We start from the raw sequence: 22,176 nt of genomic DNA, 5'->3' as shown, positions 1-22,176 counted from the left end.
ATGTTCTTATCTGTGAAACAAACACCACTGAAAAATTAATTAAATAAAATCCTTGGTTTCTTCAGTAATGACTGACTTAGCATAACGTGTTTGAAAAGGATTTTCTCCTACATGTAATCGATACAGATATTTGGTGAGTGAGCAACGGAATGCACAACAAAAACATCAAAATTTCAACTTTCCGTGGATCACGCTCGTAACACAATGTAACACCACAACGTAACACAACGTAAAGATTTTTTTTTTTCTGGAGGGCACGTAACGACAGAACAATCGCCCAAATCCATACACTTCAGATCCTGAAATTCAGGTGATATCCATCAAATAATTAGAGAGAATGATGGAAAGCATCCATGTAAACGTGCACGGGTATTTGAGATTTTGTGTGAAGCAAATAGTTAACAAATCTGACGACATCAGGTCGTACATACGAGGTCGATTAGCCACTGTGTGTATTTGGATCTGCCCAAGGTTTCGCTTTCTGAGCAATTTATTCTGGTCACCAATATATAATCCATTTCCCATTGATTTATCTGGTGCGGTCGCTTATCCAGTTTGTTCACTTTAACGTATTGTTAGTTATTCAGAATGTGATTTCAATACATCGCATTGAGATATCATTCGCATTGAAGACGTTTTCGGTTCAGTTTATCATTTTGCAGCCATCTCTAATATACATTTTCTCCTTATTTTCTAAGATCCATTTCTCCCTTCTTCTGACTATTTAGCGATCGACCGCAACATATGGCTATAATTGTTATGGAATATTTAAGTTCTCGACTCGTGGGGCTCCAGGTTGCCGTCAGGTTTGCTCTATCTGTTGTTTTGGGCAGAGTTTTTTTTTCTGTCCTCCACGATTCCTTAGCTGGCTAACTGTGGGTGGTAGCAGAATAGCCTGAACTATTATTAAACTCAGTTTGACAGTCGATGATGTGATATCTACTACAATGCTGCATGTCTCCATTAGTGAGATGTTTAGCTTAGTATCGAGTACATTGCGAATAGTATTATTTGCACACTTGATGAAAATTGTGTCCAGAACTGATATAATAGCAACAAAGATTCAGAATATTGATTTTTTTTTCTTTCAAATCGGACAAACACAGACCTTAAATCAAAACAGTAGTAAATGAAACTAGGCAGTCAACAAGTCTGACGGGCACGATGGGAAAAGTAAAATATTTGGACTACAATGTCGGAGTGCACGGAGCGGCAGTTTATTACCAATGAGCTATCGAATTCTGCTCGAATTATTATTTAGGAATGGCGGTATTTAACCGCTTTCTTTTCATCCTAGCGCTTGCCGAGGCTTCAACAGAGCACGGCAACTTGATGTTGTCTGCTTGCTTTCGATCTTGGCTGAGAAAGTGTACCGTCGAATACTGTCGTTGAAGACTGGCGGTATTCGTTTCAGAATTAGTTTTTTTTTCTTTCAGTCGCCGTCATGTCATGTTGTTTTCCTTTTCAGCTTTTTAGTTAACGGCTTTATTTGACCTGACTTTTATGATTTGATATTCCCTTTAAACCCTGTTCGCCTTGATTTCTGTATACTATCGGACCGCTTTAGAGTGTCACTCTCCGCACGGGTCATATTGGAACGAAATGACAGCAAGTCTCGACAGCAATAAAGTTGTACCTAGCAAAGAGACGTTAGCTGAATTTAGACATGATATTATTAGTTAGGGATAGGATGGACGATTCATGTTTTGGGTAGAGCCAATGTAGAAATAATGCAGATAATCTCGTACCGACAAGCCCAGATTTAGCTGGAATAACCGTAGCTGCGATCTATCAACAACATACCCAGATAATCCCATCAGGTGTCTGCGATTTCCGCTCTCATAGTCGCCGTCCCCGAACTCACTGCGGACAGCCAGCTTCAGCTGACAGCCATTATGGTTCACGCCAATTCAATTCAACAGGCTTTGGCCGCGGAAATCCTATTGCCAGCATTTCGCATTTTTCCCTATTCTGCGGCTTCGCAATCTCTGCCGTTCATGTTCGCACTGCCGCGCCAGGACCAGAACTGACTCTCTTTTTCGAACTCCAACAGACTCCCGATTTCGGGCGACCCCGGATTTCAGCGTATTCCACCGAGTGGCCAACCACCAAGTGGATATTCTTGTGATCCGTTCAGCAGCAGCATTTTTATTACCTTCTACGAGCTGACATTTCAAGCTCAACCTGGTCGTTTTAGTGATAATGCGCCGAAACTTGAGTACATGGTCAATCTCAGCGATGGATTTCTACTCAGACTGCTGAACGCTTTACGGGATAACCGCGGCCCAGTCGTTCGCAATTTTGTTATAGACTTCTGGAAGGATTTGGGCCGTTCATTAGGGTGTCTTGTGGTTGCCCAAGGACTTATGGAACTAAGTCAGGACATCGGGTCGCTGAGAGACAAATTCTTCTCGCCTACAGTAGAGGTAGTATACAATGAAATACCTCGCATCACTGTGTTCCAGCTTGGACAGAACGGAGCGATCTGGCACAAGATTGCTCTCGTTGATGGGCAGAATATATTGGATGATCTGATTAATCCGGCTGTTCGATTGAAGAACGGTTAACTGAGTGAGCAGGGAAATAATGATAACCGTCAGCAAGGGGTGTATTTCTGACCTGTCGGTTCCGTCTATCGTCCGTTGCCGCTCTTGCGTAATTCTCGCAAATAACTTGTCGTGGTGTTTTCGGACACATGAACCTAAGACATTCATCGAACCTACAGACTTCTCTGTAGTCAAAGATGGAGAGTACTGATTCAGTAATGGAAGGGAAAAGATGAACGTCAAGGCCCTGGACGGCAGATCTCCGTGCACCGGCCAGATCCACCTTTCCACCAAACCGCTAGACTTTGTGCTCGAAGCAATGCATAATGAACAACTGTCATGACCTCTGGTTGATTCGCTTGAACTGCCACGAGTGCTTGATTTCCCCTAATTATCAAGATATAACTCTTGATCGTATGTCATTTGAAGTTTTCTAAGAGTGGGTACCGTCATCCCGATCTAACTGTCTGAGTTCATATCAAGCTTAGATCTACGAATCGCCTCCTATGTTAGCTCAGGATCAGAACTCGTTTGGGATTTCGGCTGAATATGCAGATCTTCTTGAGTCCTTCAGTTAAAGGAAGTACACCATCTGCCCCTACAGCAATTCGACTGTGCCATAGTGCCCTTACTTAGCACGGGTCCTGAACGGGGTCGGTTAAATTCCCTCTTTCATCCTGAAATTCTGGCCATGGTGGAATACATTAATAAGTCATTACCCACGGTCTGTAACCCTCCTCCAAACTCGCCAGCGGGATGAGGAATCTTTATCTTAAGAGCTTCATTCTTGCGTTGATCATCTGCCATTGAACAATATCAACGTGAAGACCTATTGCCCACTTCTCCAGCGTTCGAATAACTACATGGAACAACCAAATTTTCCAAAATTGATCAACGGAATTTTTAACAATGTGCTTCATATGAGAGAATGGGATGACTGACTGTCAGCTATCAACATGTCTAACGGCTATGATTAGTACATTGTTTTGCTCTTTGTTCTGTCCAACGCCACGGTTGATTTCTGAGCCTTTGTTAACAATGTGTTCCGAGACAGGTTGAAACTGTTGTTGAGTATTTAGACGACATCCACGTCTATTCCCGCTCTCATCGGGTGCAAGTTCAGCTTGTTCGCAGGATACTCAGATAGCTCTTCGACAATAACCTGTACGCTAGGCCCGAGAAATGTGTCTTCCATAAAGACCAGATATCCTTTTGGATTATATAGTTATGTTATCCAGTGTTCAAATTCAAGTAAAGTCCAGACAGTTACATAGTGACTCCAAGTACTCTTCCACATTCAGGATGCAGAGAGGCCCAGCTCTCGACAAGGCCGGTGGACATTCTTTCTCAACTGGTTTAGTTTCACCTTCAGCTTTCGTTCCGTGTTAAGAATACTAAGGCCGATATTTTCTGTCGGCAGTTCGACGGAACTAATGCCAATGTTCATCCAGAGGACATTCTTCCTCACTCGTGTGTTGCTTCTCCCGTAATTGGGGAAATGTAGGCGGATGTGTAGGTTGCGCAACAGTTGGATCCAGAGCCTTTTGGGGATGTCAAAAATGGTTGTTGTCCCTATTGTGGTGCTCTTTACAGTACTAGAATAGGGTAACTCCGGACTTCTGGCTGGACATGAGGGAGTTCAACGGTCTGGGAGTTAAAAAGATAATACTTCGGTAGCCATGTAGATGTCCCTGCCTTCGTTTCTGCATATCCCAACGTCGCTCAGAACAAATCGTCACGCCAGTGTCCTGCAGGTCTACGTCATCCACTCCCTGAACCCCGCCGCACCTGGTGCGATCTCTCAGTTGATTCCCTCATTGGGATAGCTCCGTCAAATGGGAACTCTGCCATTTTTGTCGTTCTCGCTCGGTTATCCACGATCGAACTAATGTTCATACCACTGCTCCGCCTAAGCACAGTCGTCTCTTGAGACTGCCAACGTCATGGTTTAAATTGTTTTTAGGCTCCATTGTTTCCCGCACTAAAAAATGCCTTATCGTGAGCTACAGTTCACTTCCCGTTTTTGGAAGGCTTTCTGCTGTCTTGTAGGAGTCACTGCGAGCCTCTATTCTGATGTCAACCTCAAATTCAATGACCAGTCTGAAAAAGTAAACCGGGAGTAGGAGGCACCTTCCGCGACCTAATCATTCCAACCTCACCTTCAGAGTTCCCAATTGGTTTCGGTAGATATCGCACAAAATAACTTTTGGCTCACGGGTATGTCCCCCTTTTATTGCCAGAGGGATACCAGCCAACGCTTTTCCCTGACCAGGAGAATGAAGTAGTATTTTGTTTTGCTGTGCAGATTATCCAGTTCTACAAAGCAAACCTGGAGACCAGCCTGAGCTTCTCTGCTGTATGAACATAAACAACGTGCGCGGCTGCATGATCGGCTCCGCCGACAGATAAGGTCCTTAACACATGAAAAGGAGTAATTGTTGGCATCATGTGAACCTCCACTGAATGCTAAGAGCCGCAAAGTGGCTCCAAGGGACCATTTGTTGTGTAAAAAAAATGTGAACACAGTCTCGTATAAATTGCGTCTATCAGCATCACAAGATCAATCCAGCATTCCGTGTTTTCAGCTCAAGCTGGTGATTGCCTCTCCGTTGGATCCAGTCACTCCATCTCTCAGTTCTCCCTTCTTGGTTGGTGGTACCAATTTCTACACGTTGCGGCACCTTCTGGCATCTCGCCGTGTACTTTGAAAGGTCCTCTACCTCGTGGACTGCAAAGGGCATGGTCCTAAACAACGGCGTTGTATCCCGGCGAAGGACTTCTTGGACCAGTCGCTCATCCGGGTATTCCAACTGGCACAGGATTGTGGCGCATCAGGAGCTGTGCTATATTAGGGAGGCAGAGTGTTGAAGAGAAATATTACTAGATATAATTGCTGCTCATCGGAATAAATATCAGCCGTCTGTTTAATCATTGAAGTTTCTGAAATTAATGGGGTATAGAGTGGATATACCTTTTGAAATTAAGTGTCAAATTCATTAAAGTGTCTGAAACGAAATCACCCGTTTCACCCATATTTCGCGAAAAGAACTTACGGTTCCTTCAGTTGGTAACATATTTCTACCGAATGAAAGCTATCTCATCATGAAATCCACCAGAATGCTCCGGAGAACAATACTGCATCCCCAGATTCCGCACTGCTTCTCCAGATAAATTGTGGTTAAATAACACAAGGTATACTGCAGATGCTGTAGTCAATTCAAGACGTACAAAAAAAGCTGGATGAACTCAGCAGGTCGGGCAGCCTCCGTTGAAAGGAGCCGTGAACGTTTCGGGTCGAGATCCTTCGTCAGCACTAAAGAAGGAGGGGGCAGTGGCCCTATAAAGAAGGTGGGGTAGGGTGCATAAACAATCAGAGGAAAGATCAAGGGGTGGAGGAGAGGAAGCAGGAAGGGGATAGGCAGGAGAGGTGAAGAAGGACTCTAAGGGGAAAGCACTATGGGTATTAGAAGAAGGCAGAGTCATGAGAGATTATAGGCTGCTAAAAGAGGAGACAGAGTGAAGGTGGGATGGGGGAAGGGAGAGGGAGGGAACTACCTGAAGTTGGAGAATTCGATGTTCATGCCAAGGGGCTGTAGATTACCCAGACTGTATATGAGATGTTGTTCCACATATTGAGAGTTATGAGAAGTTTGGCCTCATCATGGCAGTAGAACAGAACATGTATGGACATATCCGAATGGGAATGTGAAGGAGAGTTGATGTGAGTGGCAATCGGGATATCCTGTCTGTTGTGGCGGACGGAAATTGTGGTTAATGGTGCCGGAATTTCCAAAACAAATTCTATTCCATTCCTCATTATTCGTCTGGGTAACTTCCAACAGGAATGACGAAAATATTTTTTCAATATTTTTCCCAATTTTTTTCTCTCTATTTAGAACAGGTTTATTTTCTACCATCTGATCCCCTGCACAAACACACTATTTTTGCACTGAGCAAAAAGCAACGCGAAACAATCAGCCCCAGCTGCCAATACCTCCGTTATCTAGGTGGTAACATGATGCGTAACTTATGTTAAAATTATACAATTTCAATTCCAATCCCAATTGTTCGCGCAACTGACGCAACGGTTAATAATTCTGAGTTTACATTGTTCCCGTCAACCGAAATAAAACCAAATTTATTGAAAGATAATTCTATACTGATCATTAAAGTTGAACATGAGATCTGCAATCCTTTGCTTTCAAATATACATTACTTCGAAAATGATGATCTTCTTATCTCATTGATCTTGGAACAAAATATACTATAAAAAGAGTTTAAATCAAATTGCCTTCGATTTATACTGTGGAAGTCGAAAGAAAAATGGACAGAAATGTGTAGTTGGTTAGTTGTGGATATCGATGTGAAGAAAGTAAATCTGCGCAGAAGATCGAGGCACCTGCGAATGCATTGCCACTTTTCAAAGTATTTCAAAAATAATTTGGCACTTTCTTTATTTAATTTTGGAAATCTACTTTCCCAATTTATTCTCGATGTTTCAGGTTGCAGAGATTTGAAAGAGGAGAAAACAAGTCTGACATTTCCCTCATGTGAATGGAACACTGGTGGCATTTGATTTAATCCTTGCAGCATCCAGCATACATTTGTTTTACTATGGGAATCACCGGTGAAGAATTCCGGTTATATTGAAATATAAGAGCAGTAACGTGTTTAGCCTTTTCACTGTATTTGGACGAAAAAAGTTCATTTTCCAACAAACTGAGCTCCTGCACAAACACAAATTTGTGCCCTGACCGTACGACTTTCCAAAACAAGCTGTGCACGCGCTCAAATACTTCCGTACTCAACCTGGAAAAGTTAACAGTAACCAATCTTAAAATGGTGCAAGTTCTACCAGCCTCCAACTGATTTTTCAAATTTCACACAGGTTAATAGTTCCGTGTGCACCTTTTCCTCATCAAAGTAAACAAAACCATTGCTGCTAAACATACTAATTTCATTTTCAATAAAGTGAAATCTATTGGCCAAAATTTCCTACGAATTCATATGGACAGGTAGGAAAGGTAAAACAGATATCAGCAGACTACGCACTAGAACTGTACTGAAATATTTGTTTTTTATTAGTTATTTATTTTTTTCTTCCGTTACTTGAATGGAGTACCGAATAGCTCCATTGCACGATAGATAACACCGGTTTGCATTGTCAGATTTCATACCTGATGGTTTATCGGTGCACACAGTAAATTAAACTAACAGAGCTGTTCAGCCCTATGGATCCGCTAAACCTGTTAAGGAAGGTAGGGAATCGATTTCTTGTGAACCATTCATGAGGCCGAAGAAAATGAAGGCAACACAAACGCGTCAGGCAAGAAATTAGACGGTTACTGAGAGAAATGTCGATAGTTCCCAAATGAGCACCGAGGTCTATGGAAACTTCTCGCTCCAGAGCAGCTGCAATCTATGTTTAAAATTGTGACACGACTATAACCGTGTTATTTTAATCGTAACGAATGCATTCGCGCAAAAGTTAGTAGACAGCATGTAAACACCCGCTGTATTGTTTTGTATTGCTATAAAGTCATCACTAAGGTCAAACGAAATTTCGTCAATTCAACAATTGCCCAGGACTTCTACACAAACAGCTAAGCAGCTCAAGATGCTGCAGCGGCTTGCCATAAACTCACACAATGCATTTCTACTGTGGTCATTGTTTCGCTCTCTATCGTCTTGCAAAACATGCCACGGAACCGGTGTTATCTGGAGGCTGCCCTCTGGCGCCTGAAATTGTAAATTTTACAAAGGGTTTTTGCAGTGGCATTCTATAGCTCGGCATTAATGTGGGCGTCATTGCACAGAAAAATACGGCGGAGTCAGAAAAAACAGCATCGGATATTCTGAGAGTAACTGCCGCACTTTGTTTGTCTATCGCAGCCGAAAACCGGTCTGGGCAATCGGAAGATTGCTCTCCACCATTCCCTGTTGCGTATCTCTTCAATAAATATCTCAAAGATTGTCCAGGATATTGCATGTACCAGAACAGCGTGTAGGCAGACTTTTCAGGGTAACTGCAGTTCAGCAGCACTGTCTGACCTTCCTGAACCGTGGATACAGCCGGATCTTGGATGATCAAATATTCAGCACTAGCGCCTGGAAGAAAGCAAGAAACGCATGAGTATTTCCCAAGGGAAAAACATCTCAGAGGAGGCGCACATTCATTATAAACTGGACATACCGGGTAGGACAGGCATAATTATTATTGACCAAAATCGGAAAGTCCACATGTCGTCTACTGTGTCGAGTATTGCAAGAATCTGTAGAATGTGCTGATTTTGCTGTTCTGACTGCTTAACGTAAACGCGCTCGAATTATATCTTTTATCAGATACTCATGATTGGTTCATACAAAGCGAGAGAGAGGTTAAGAAAATTAAAACGAAGCGATTGGCAGCTTTCGCTGTACGTTGAAAAGCCATTGGTCAAACAAGATCAGTATTGTTTTAACTCTGCTTCTTACTATAAGCCTATTCCACGTCATTAGTGTCAGTAATAAGAAAAGAAATGTCACGGAGGATATTTATCAGGTCAGTTGGGATCTGTTGAATATGTAACTGCGTTATCGTGTTAGGTTTGACTATTCTCCTTTCCATGGATTTTGCCGAATCTCATGAATTTATACCGAAATGCAGGACATAATTGCTCTGCAGCACAAACATTTCGACATAGCATACGTGAATATGTAGTATCGTTGACAAGAAACACAAATGTAGTATTCTGAAGTCTATCTATGTTTTGTTGATTTTTATTTTCCGCAGGAATGGTCATTGTTGTGTGGATCCAGCAGCTGAATGAACATGGCCATCATTAACTTCACTATGTGCCGTTTCGTATGATGTGGGCAGCCAGCATTTTCGACCTGATTGTTCTTGTTCTTGTTATTTGTCACAATATTAGTTTTTGTACTGTCTTCTTCTGGGCAGTGGCTTTACAAGACAGGTGATAATAGTCATTATTAGTCGTATTCCGTTATTTTCTCAATGGTGTCAATGCTCTCACGGCTTCTGATATGCATCAGATGCTCATAATTCCATTAAGCACCTGCTTGGATGGCTTCACAGGATCCTGATAGGCCAGCTAGTTTAACGTTAGTGGTTGGGAAAATTCTTGAAACTATCATTGAAGAAGTAATAGAGAGGAATCTATCAGCCAAATGTGGCAAGGTCTCAGCAAAGGCAGATTCTGTTTAACAAATTTACTGGAGCTTTGAGGATTTAACGAGCATAGTGGATAGAGGAGAACAGGTGGGCGATATTTACTTGGATTTCAAGAAAGCGTTCGATAAGGGGCTGCAGAAAAAGGCTCACCCATTAGATCAGGATGCATGGAGTTGAGGTGGATTCGTTAACTGATAGAAAGCAGAGAGTTGGGAAAAATGGGTTATACTCTGGTTGGAAATTAGTAGCCACAAGTGTGCCGCAGGAATCGGTGCTTGGCCCACAAACGGTTATGATATACATGAACAATTTGGAAGAAAGGACTGAGTGTACTGAATCTAAGTTTGCTGATGGCACTTAATTGAGGGGAAAAACAAATTGTGCAGGAGATACGGAGAGCCTTCAGAGAGATATAGATAGGCTAATTGCGTGGGTCTCCAGATCCCTGAAAGTTGCCTCACAGATAGCTAGGGTAGTTAAGAAAGCTTATGAGGGGATAGCTTTCATAAGCCGAGGGATAGAGGTTAAGAGACACGATGTAATACCACAGCTCTATAAAACTCTAGTTAGGCCACACTTGGAGTACTGTGTCCAATTCTGGTCGCCGCACTTTAGGAAGGATGTGGAAGCATTGGAAAGGGTACAGAGGAGAGTTACCAGGATGTTGCCTGGTTTAGAGAGTATGGATTATGATCAGAAATTAAGGCAGCTAGGGCTTTACACTTTGCAGAGAAGGAGGATGAGGGGAGGCATGATAGAGGTATACAAAATATTAAGAAGAATAGTCAGAGTGAACAGCCAGCGCCTCTTCCCCAGGGCACCACTGCTCAGTACAAGAGGACATGGCTTTAAGGTAAGGGGAGGGATGTTCCAGGGGGATATTAGAGGAAGGTTTTTCACTCAGAGTGGTTGGTGCGTGGAATGCACTGCCTGAGTCAGTGGTGGAGGCAGATACACTACTGAAGTTTAAGAGACTACTAGACAGGTATATGGAGGAATTTAAGGGGGGTGTTATATCGCAGGCAGGGTTTGAGGGTCGACACAACATTGTTGGCCGCAGGGCCTGTAATGTGCTGTACTATTCTATGTTTTATGTTCTATGATTTACTTGGAAATCATAGCACATTTGGTTTGAGAATCCGTTGCCAAATCATCTGCTGCAGATGTTGACAGGCAGTTAAATAGAAATGTGAACTCAGGCTGTTTTTGGTGACTGACCAAGTTCAAATGAAAATAGTGGGAGCACATCATAGGGATTGCACTGTTGCCATAATTAATCGTATCCCAGTTAGTTTTTTGACTGAAAAAAATCGTATTTATTTCATAATAAATATATCCGAACATTGCACTTATTCAAGTTCATCGGTTGTGAACATTAGTGACATGCGGATATGCTCTTCTGATTATTTCCTTGTGTACTTGTATATAAATTATGGTGATGTTAGATAGTGTATTTTAGATCATAACACCACTAGAAATAGGAGCAGATATAGGCCATTCGGTCTATTGACTATGATGAGCAAATCAATCATGAGCTTATCGAATTATTCCAGTCAACCCCACTCCCCTGCCTTCTCCCCATACCCTTCTATGCCCTGGGTAATCAAGATGGTATGCATTCCCTTAAATGCACCAAGAGATGGCTTCCACTGCCGCTCCTGTAAACAAATTCCACACATTTACAACCCTCTGACACATGTAAATTCCCACATCTCTGTTTTAAATTGACTTCCTTAAATCAGGAGGTCATACCCTCTTGTCCTACACTTACCTACCATTGGAAATATCTTTGCCATATCTAAACTTCTCAGGCATTTTAACATTTGGGCTGATTCTATGAGATCTACCCTCATTCATCTGAACTCCTGGGATTATAGCCCAAGAGCTGCCAGTCTTTCCTAATATGGTAACCCTTGCATTCCTGGAATCAGTTTCATGAATTTTCTCTGAACCCTCTCCAATGACAATATATTCCTTTCTAAAATAAGGAGCCCAATAGAGCATACAATACTCCGCCCCAACCTCGGTTACTCACACCACATCTCTGTAAGGTTAGTTCCAGCATACATATTGCTCGTTAGGCGCTCCAGACCAGTTCTGCAGCAGGTGAAAACCTGGCCAGCAGGAGCAATTTCTGCTCTTCAGGGCTACTTTCAGCACACCGTCTGGCGCATGCTCAGGGAGGCTTTAATCGATTGCGACTCTACCAATTAGAGCAGTGTACGGCAACTGTGACTTAATACATTAGCAAGTGCATTGATGACATCACTGTGTCCAAGTTCATCACAGCACGCGCTAAAAAAGAAGCCATGAAAGACCGTGTGAAAGACTTGCTGCGCTGTTGAGGACCCGTGACTCAGTCTTCAGAGCAGGCGACAAGACAGCCCTAGCAACAGCAAGGGCCATACTGTCCCGGGCCATCAGAGAGGCAAAGCGTGCACACGCCCAGCGAATCCACAGCCACTTCCAGGAGAGCGGGTACACTCGGTGCCTATGGAAGTGCATTCAGGTCATCAATAACTACAGGACAAAATCACCTGACTGTGCGGGGGACACCTGCCTCCAAAATGCGCTGAACAACTTCTAAGCTTGTTTTGAGGCGGAAAATGATGCGGCGGCGAGGAAATCCAACCCTCCTCCAGATGAGCAGGCGATGTGTCTCCCCGTGGCCGCTGTGAGAAGAATCCTGTGCAGTGGCAACCCACAGAAGGCTGCTGGACCAGACAGTATTCCTGGTAGAGTGCTTAGAGGATGTGCAGACCAGCTAGCAGATGTCCTCACTGACGTATACAAAATCTCCCCGAGCAGCGCCATCGTTCTAACGAGCTAAAGGCCGCCACCATTGTCCCCGTGCCGAACAGATCTTCAGTGTCCTGCTTCAATGACAAACGTCCCGTTGTAATGTCATCCATCATCATGAAGTGATTGGAGAGGTTCGTCATGAAGAACATCAAGAGCCTGCTGCCTCCCTCACTGGACGCCCTGCAGTTCTTGGACCGTCCCAAACGTTCAACCGACGATGCCATTGCCGTCACCCTCCACCTGGCCCTATCCCACCTGGGCAAAAAACATACATACGTTCGAATACTGTTCATAGACTTCAGTTCAGCATTCAACATACTGATCCCTTAGAAACTGACTGGAAATCTGAACCTTCTATTTCAGAACACCTCTCTCCGCAAAAGGATTCTAGACTTCCTGACTGGGAGACCTCAATTAGTCCGGATTGGAGGCAGCATCTGCAACACCATCACACTGAGCACGGGGCCCACAGGGCTGTGTTCTCAGTCAACTACTGTTCACTATTGGTAAACCACGACTGTGCTGTAACACAGATCTCGAACCACATAATGAAGTTCACCGATAACACGACCGGGGTGGATCTCATCAGCAAGAATGAGTAGCCAGTAAATAGAGGGGAGGTGCAGCGTCTATCGGAGTGGTGCAGAGCCAACAACCTGCCTCTGAATGTGAACAAAGCAAAATAAATGGTTGTTGACTTCAGGAGGGCACGGATCGACTGCTCTCCGCTGAACATCAACGGCTCCTCGTTAGAGATCGTTAAGAGCACCAAAATTCTTGGGTTTCACCTGACGGAGAATCTCACCTGGTCCCTCAGAACCAGCCCCATAGCAAAAAAAGCCCAGAAGCGTCACTATTTTCAGCGAAGCCTGAGGAAAGTCCATCTCCCACCACCCATCCTTATCACATTCTGCAGGGTTGTATTGAGAGCGTCCCGAGCAGCTGAATCGCTGCCTGGTTCCGAAATTGCACCATTTCGGAACACAAGATCCTGCAGCGGATACTGAGGTCAGCAGTGAAGGTCATCGGGGTCTCTCTTCCCGACATTACAGAAGTTTAGACTACTCGCTGCATCCTTAAAGCAAACAGCATTATGAAGGACCCCACGCGCCCCTCATACAAACTTGTTCCTGCACTCTGGGAAAAGGCACCGAAGCATTCGGGCTCTCACGACCAGATTATGTAAGAGTTTCTTCCCCTAAGCCATCAGATTCCTCGATACCAAATGCCTGATCTCATTAGTGGCATATAGAGCCTCAGCATCACATTGCTGCACTTATATTCTATAACATTAGAAATGAATGACAACATTGCATTTGCCTTCTTCACCACAGACTCAATCGACACCAACTCCCAAGTCCCTTTATATCTCTGCATTTTGAATTATCTCGCCATCTCAATAATAGTCTGCCCATTTTATTTCTTCCACCAAAGTGCATGACCGTACAATTTCCAACATTGTATTTCATCTACCACTAATTTGCCCATTCCCCTAAACTATATATTTCTCTATGTAGATTCTCTGTTTCATCAACAGAACCCGCTCCTCCACCCGTCTTTGCATCATCGGCAAATGTCGTCACAAATTCATTTATCCCATTGTCCAAATCATTGTCATACGTCATAGAATGCAGCCGTCTCAACACCAACCCCTCTGGAACTTCACTCGTATCCGTCAGCCAGTAAGACTAGGATCACTGTATTGCCACTATTTTGAAGGTAACCTGAAGTCTGTGCTTATTCTAATTGAACCATAGAACCACAGAACATTACAGCACCGAAACAGGCCCTCTTGGCTGGGCCGAACCAATTTTCTGGCTAGTCCCACCGATCTGCCCCTGCTCCATCTCCCTCCATACATCTCTCATCCATGTACGTGTCCAAGTTCTTCTTAACTATTAAAAGTTAGCCCGTATTTACCATTTCATCTGCCAGCTCATTCCACACTCCCACCACTCTCTGGGTGAAGAAGCTGCTCTCCCCGCCTAATGTTCCCTTTACACTTGTCACCCTTCACCCTGAATCCATGTCCTCTGTTGTTATTGTTTTGTTTATCTCTCTCTCCTAGTCTCTAAGTTAAAAAACGCCTGCTTGAATTCGCTCTGTCTATATCCATCATAATTATATATACCTCTATCAAATCTCCTCTCATTCTTCTACACTCCAGGGAATAAATTCCTAACCTATTCAATCTTTCTCTGTAACCCAGTTTCTCAATTCCCGGCAACATCCCCGTTAGCTTTTTCTGCCCTCTTTCATCTTTATTAATATATAGTAATGTAATTTGTAATTTTCATTATTTGTAAATTACAAATAATTTCTTGACCAAAACTGCACACAACACTCCAAATTCGGCATCATCAATGCCTTATACCTCCTCACCATAACATTCCAACTCTTATACTTTAATTTATAAAGGCCAATGTACCAAAATCTCTCTTTAAGACCCGGTCTACCCGTGACGCCATTTCTTAGGGAATTCTGTATCTGCTTTACGAGATCCCTCTGTTCTACAGCACTCCTCAGCTCCCGAACCTTTACTTTGTATGTTCTATCTTGGTTTGTCCTCCCAAAGTGCAGTGCCTCACTCTTGTCTGTATTAAACTCCATCAACCATTTCTGATCCCATTTTTCCAGCTGGCCCTAATCTTTCTGCAAAATTTGAAAACCTTGCTCGCTGTCCACTACACCTTCAATCTTTGCATCATCAACAAATTTTACGATCCAATTTACCACATTAAATCCAGATCATCATTGATATAAATGCCAGATAACAATGGATACAACCCTGATTCCTGTAGTTCATGACTAGTCACAGGCCTTCCCTCAAAGCATTCTATTCTTACCCGCACTGGCACGTAGCACAGGTAACAATCCTTAAATTACCAGCCTCGAGATCCTATTTTTAACTTCCTTACAAGTTTTCAAAATCACTCTTCAGTCCCTCCTCACTCTTTCTTTCTCCGTCATTGGTACCGATGTGTACCATGACATCTGGCTGATCACCCTGCCACTTCAGAATGCTGCGCACGCGATCGGAGACTTTCCCGACCCTGACACCACGGAGGCACCAAATCATCCGGGAGTCTCCGTCACGACTACAAAAGCTCCTGTCTGTACCTCTACCTATCGAGTCCCCTATCACCACTGTTCTCCTCTTCTTCCACCCTCCCTTCTGCACTGCAGAGCTAGACTCAGTGCCACAGATCCTGCTGCCGCAGCTTCCCCCAGTTAAGTTATCCCTCACAACAATATCGAGATCGGCATACTTGTTGTTGAGGTGAATGTCCAAAAGGGAACCCAATTCATCCTGTCCGTTCCCCTTCGCTTGCCTGACGGTAACTCAAGTACCTGTGCGCTGCTTTTTTGACGTAGCTACCTCCCTGAAACTATTATCCATAAACTCCTCATTCACCCGAATGTTCCAGAATTCATCCAGCTCCTGCTCCAGTTCCATACGTGGTTTGTTAGGAGCTGCAGCTGGATGCACTTCCTGCAGGTATCGTTGTCAGGGACACCGGTGGTCTCCGGACTTCCCACATCCTGAAAGTGAAGCATTACAACATCCTGCCTGGCATTCTCTCTACTCTAAAGAAACAAAACAAAGCTTACCGGAACCTACCCTCGCCTCTGCCTGTTCACGCCGACGCCTGCTGAGCCAAAGCTCCCGCTCACTCCGCTGAAAGCTCTCAACGCTGCCCACTGTATATCGTGGTCTTTTTTTTTTTTACTTTGGCGCTCTGGGCCACGGGCCTGTGCACTCTATCCTCTTTTTCCAAAGCAAGCAAAAAACTGACTCCTCTCTGAGATTCCTTTACTCGTTCACACTCAGCCTCTTCTTTCGATTTAAAAGACCGTGGAAAAAATCGCATCCTTTTTAAACTTTTGGCGCCTCTCGTCATGCGCCTGCACAGTCTAGTGTATTTGGTCCATGCTGGTAAAAAAAAGACTTCTCTCCGAGATTCCGTTACTCCTTCATTCTCAGCTTCTTGCTTCGATTTTGTGCATAACGTCTGATTTACGGCACCATTCAGTACGTGAAGCTTCCTTAATCACAAAGCTGCCTCCAGATTCAAAACGGCAGGGCAAACATGGCAGATTCTCGTCATACAATATATGCTGAAGATATCGTGTCAACAAAACTTCAACAAATCTCTCATCGCAGAAGGAAAATGTCCTTGTATGACGATGTTTATTCAGCCTGTCTTTGGAAAATGCTGTAAGGTTTAAAGAGGAGAACATTGATTTTATACTAGGCTTCTTTAGGATATTTGTAAGCGTACGTATTTCGCCATCAGCACTTTAAACCGTTTCACTCTTTCAGCTGTAATAGGCAACAGGCATCCTCTCTCTTACACTCTTTGTCTGTCTATATGATTCTCTCTCTCTCTCTCTCTCTCTCTCTCTCTCTCTCTCTCTCTCTCTCTCTCTCTCACACACACACACACACACACACACACACACAGACACACACACACACACACACACACACACACACACACACACACACTCACACACATTTTGGGCACTTTGAGAGATTTTTCGTCATAGAGAGTAGAGTTCTGAAGTGTCGTGATAGGTAATTGGTCGTAATAGTTGTAACTGTCTGTCATGGTCCCTTCTGGCACGTGGCAATTTTCTTCAGGAATTGGACCTCAATCACCTCGTTTAGTTCCCAATCATTCCGAGGTTCGACTAATTACATAGAACTGCTTTTCATCAGCAAATGCAATATAAAAATCCTATGACCACAACAAGGAGCTGCCAGTATGTTGGTCGACTTTTGTACGAACAAACTCATTACATGGATCTTCAGACTATCAATTCTAAGTCTAGCAGTTTTCCTGATTTCTCTACGAAAAACAAGACTCCGGGTAAAGACTCCCCTGGCACCGATTCCGCGCCTGTGTTCAGCACTTGCTCGTTCCGCCGCCACTTCCTTGTAACAGAACGAATAGTCCACGATGAACCCAGCGTGCTCGGATCGAAGGGTCTAGGCTCGAAACGTCGACAGTCCTTCTCCCTGTATATGCTGTCTGGACTGCTGCGTTCCGCTCGCATTTTGTGTGTGTCACAATAATTTATGTTTCTATTTGTTACTTACCGAGGTGATTTTGCGCTGAAAACATTCCTCAGAGGCTTCGGCTCACAGTAATGCTATTTGCCCAATATTTTATATCTTTGCAGAGTGTCGTAATTTATCTCTTCCAAATGTATCAATTTTGCCGATTCATATATATGAATACTCAATCAAAATCACTCTCTGTGTATTTCTGTCCCTCAAACGAAATCATTCTCCGCATTTAATCCATCTAGATTATGCACTTATACTATTTTAAACATATAATCATTATATTATGACCTTATTTCCTCCTAAATGTCACCGATATTTATTTGCAAGTTTACTTCCGAGTGTGTTCCAACACGACATTTGAAGGAAGATCACCTGGGAGAAATTCTGATCAACTCAATATCCTAATTTCTGAGCAGACATGTTCCTGTTGGAGAGGCCTACAGTGACAGCCTGCACTAAATGCTACATCAAGTATTTTGGGAAGGCATTGTGGTCCTTACTTCCCTCTCAGTGAGTCTGTGAATGCTTTTTGCCAGTTTGATGATTATTTTGGATCATCTGACTGGTTCTGCTCTTATCCACCGTTTAGACATCTGCGTAGACTCCATCAGGCCCGCTAAAATAATTCTGCAAAGTCTATTCTGTCACCTTCAATATCTGTGTTTTTGACATATTCTATAGATCTGTTCCAGTCATAATTTCTATAACGATCTTCTTACCTCTGGATGACACATTATTCCCCTCTAAATAGCCATTGATGAATACGCATTACATTGCAATAAATCCATATTCCTGTTGGCATTTGCTGTTGTCAAGCAGAAAAAAAATGCATGAAACACTGCTGTGATACGTTTACCGAAGTGACTATATTCCCGACACGAATAACCCGCATAATGGTCTAGTTGACGGTATCTAACTTTCACGTTCTTGTAAAGCTCTCTCCGTTTCAGCTTCCTTCGATTTCCCATTCCCCAGAACATGTTCGCATTCCAGCTCAGTTATATATTTGCAATAATCCGACTTGTACACATGTTTCCAGTTCAACAATAATGAATTCAAGGCATGTCGCTAAAGAACGTGCACATATTAAACGTGAAATGAAGTTGTTGAGACCAGGAAGATAGGAAGAGATAATTCGACATAAATTAATGTGAAACGCGTTAAGAACCTTTCAGTTGGATTCACGGCTGGTAGAGATCCAAGTTGAACATTGATACAAAAAGTGTTGTTATGCATATTGAAGGAGGTCATAGTCGTTATGGAAGCAGTTGTTGGTGTCTGACAGCCGTTCAGCTAGCGCATGTGTAACGAGCACTGTTCGAAACGATTGAGGAGACTTCATTGACTGCAGAACGGAATATTTACCGTTGCGCCCATATGAACGCCAAAGACGTAGGTAATTTAAATCATTAAACACTGAATGTCATTTTAGTTATTCTGATTCTTCTGTCGGTATATTGCAACTGCGATGCTCATACGTGCAGAACATTAAATTGTCCTGCTGACGGATACACATTGTTTGCATTTAAACTGGAAAAGTACATTTTACAATTCTGTATAGCCATCGGCAGAACCAATATATCGGTATTTGTATTGAGGCGGGACGCATAATTTGCGGTCGTGTAGTAGCATTGAAATTCCTAAAATCAATACATATAAATGATCTAGTTACAGGACTTCTTAAAGTAAGCCTACAACCTAGCTTATCTGTGAATGATGTTTCTTCATTGTTAGGATATCACTTGGCAGACGGACAAATTTTTCTTTAAGTGTATTTGACAATAAAATCAGAGATACCGCGGATGGTTTCTAACACAGATTCCACCTGTGTTGTAACTCGAGCTATGGCTAAAAAAGCTTGATGTGCAGAATGAGTTTGTTAGACATGACTGTTCAACTCGGGATTCGAATTTTGAGGATGTGTCAGAAACTTTCTTACCTTCATTGTTTGAACAAGATTCTTGGAGTAAGTCTGACACTGAAGATTTGTCTCTGTCTCGGAAGGAGATGATAGCAGAGCAGAGTAGAGACCCTGAGATTTTCAAATTCAAGCACAAACTCTTCCAGATAGAGAAATTGGGAAGGTGCCTGTAGGATATTATTTTGAGAAAGAAGTGTTGCTAAACAAGTGGAGATCACCTACAATTCTTGCATGTAAAGAATGGAAGTTTGTTCACCAAGTAGTTATTCCCAAAGTTTATCGCAATGAGAATTTAACTTCAGCCCATAGTGTGCCCTTCGGTGGACATCAAGGGCTGAAGAAAACTTTGGTCAAGGGTTTTGAACATTTTACTGGCCTGTTTTGAGAAAAGATGTGGCGACGTTTTGCAGAGCGAGTTATACTTGCCAAATTGTAAGCTTAAACTTAATCAAGTTAGACCAGTGGCCCCACTACAACCTATTCCCGCAGTCGGTGAACCATTTTCCAAAATTATTATAGATTGTGTAGGCCCATTACCAAAAACAAAAACTGGCCATCAGTACTTGTTAACTATCATGTGCCCTGCGTCTAGGTTTCCAGAGGCAGCACCACTTAGGAATATAACAACTAAAACTGTAACGACGGCTGTTAAAAAATTCTTTGATTATTTTGGCTTGCCCAAATAAATACATTTTGATCAAAGTAGTAATTGTAAGTCTTGATTGTTTCAACAAATAGTTTATAAACTGGGAGCTAAGCAGATAACCTCGTCTGCATATCATTAGGAATCTTGAAAGAGCCTTGGAGAGGTTTTATTCTACCCTCAAGACTATGATTAGCACATATTGTGTGGAAAGTGAAAATGATTGGGATGAGGACATACACTTACTTGCATTTGCTGTACGGGAGTTAGTACAGGCATCATTAGGTTTTCGTTCATTTGAACTTGTATTTGGGCATAGAGTGAGAGGACCTTTGACTTTACTAAAAAAAACAAAGGATTAATAAAGTGGCACATACTAATTTGCTCGGTTATGTTATAAAATTTAAGGACAGATTACATAATGCTTGTAGCTTAGCATGTGATAATTTAAAATCGGCTCAGCAAAAAATGTAAACCTGGTATGATAAATAAGCTCGGATGAGGTCTTTTATGCCTGGAGATAAGGTGTTTGTTCATTTCCAGGTGCAAACGAATCCTTTACATGCTAAATTTCATGGTCCTTCTGTAACTATGTCTAATGTTCATCATGTAGATTATGTGACAGAAATTGCAGATCGAAAAGGGCCTACACAGCTATGCCATATAAATATGATAAAACCATATCATGAGAAACAGTCTACTACTATGACAGTCGTGGTCAATAATAATGAGTTTGATCTCACTAGGAACATAATGGATAATTCATCTGAAACTCATTCTAAACCCAGTATTACTTCTACCAGATTACCAAACTCAAACATTATGGAACATATTGCTGAGAAAATAGCTAATTTACAGCCAGAACAGAAGCAGCAGATGAAGCATTTTTTTTTTGATATAAAGATTTATTGCCAGACGTTCTTAGAAGATCCACAGTAGCTTCACATGATGTAGATGCTTTAGATGGCAAACCCATAAAGCAACATCCATATCGGATGAACATGGAAAAATGTGAACTTGCTGAGAAAGTAAATAAACATATGTTCGAGAATATGATTATTAGATCTTCTAATTCGAATTCGAGTTCACATTGTGTCTTGGTGCCTAAGTCAGACGATGGTATTCAGTTTTGTACTGGCCACAGGAAGGTGAATGCTGTAACGAAAGCAGATGCGTATCCAATTCCAAGAGTGGATGATTGTGTAGATAAATTTGAAAAAGCAAAGTTCTTACAAACATTGATTTAGTAAAACGGTATTGGTGTGTTCCATTGACAGACAGAGATCGAGAGATTTCTGCATTTGTACCTCCATTTGGATTATATGAACATAATGTTCTTCCATTTGGCATGAAGAATGCCCCAGGTACTTCCAGCGGATGATTAATTCTGTGATAAATAGGTTAAAAGATACAGATGCTTATATTGACGATTCAGTTACAGGAAGGATACTTTTGAAGCACATATTGCTGTAATGGAGAAACTATATGAAACGCTTTAGAAAGATAACTTAACTATTAACCTAGCTAAAAGTGAATTTGCGCATGCCACTGTGACTTACCTTGGTTATGTTGTAGGTCAAGGTAAGTCACTCTTGTTCAGACAAAAATTACGGCAGTTTTAGAGGTCCCCACTCCAACAAGGGGGAAAAAAACTCTCAGATGATTCTTGGGAATGGCAGGATATTACCGAAAATTTTGTAAGAAATTTGCTAATATTGCCCTTCTACTAACTAACCTCTTCAAGAGAAATGAACAGTTTGTGTAGACAGTGCTTTGTCAGGAGGCATTTCAGAAATTGAAATCTATGATATGTCATCAACCTGTGCTCGCTCCTGACTTTGAAAAAAAAATCATTTGCTGTAGATGCTAGTTATGATGCTGCAGGAGCAGTATTACTGCAAAGGAATGAGGGTGACGAGATTGACCATTCAGTAGCTTACTTCTCCAAGAAAATTAATGAGCATCAAATAAATTATTCGAATATAGAAAAGGAATTATTATGTCTTGTTTTGGCTTTAC

The sequence above is a fragment of the Hemitrygon akajei genome, chromosome 25 (genome assembly GCF_048418815.1).
Source record: "Hemitrygon akajei chromosome 25, sHemAka1.3, whole genome shotgun sequence".
In the NCBI taxonomy this organism is placed as follows: domain Eukaryota; kingdom Metazoa; phylum Chordata; class Chondrichthyes; order Myliobatiformes; family Dasyatidae; genus Hemitrygon; species Hemitrygon akajei.
The sequence above is the reverse complement of the archived record's forward strand: the minus strand, read 5'-3'. Positions refer to the sequence as shown.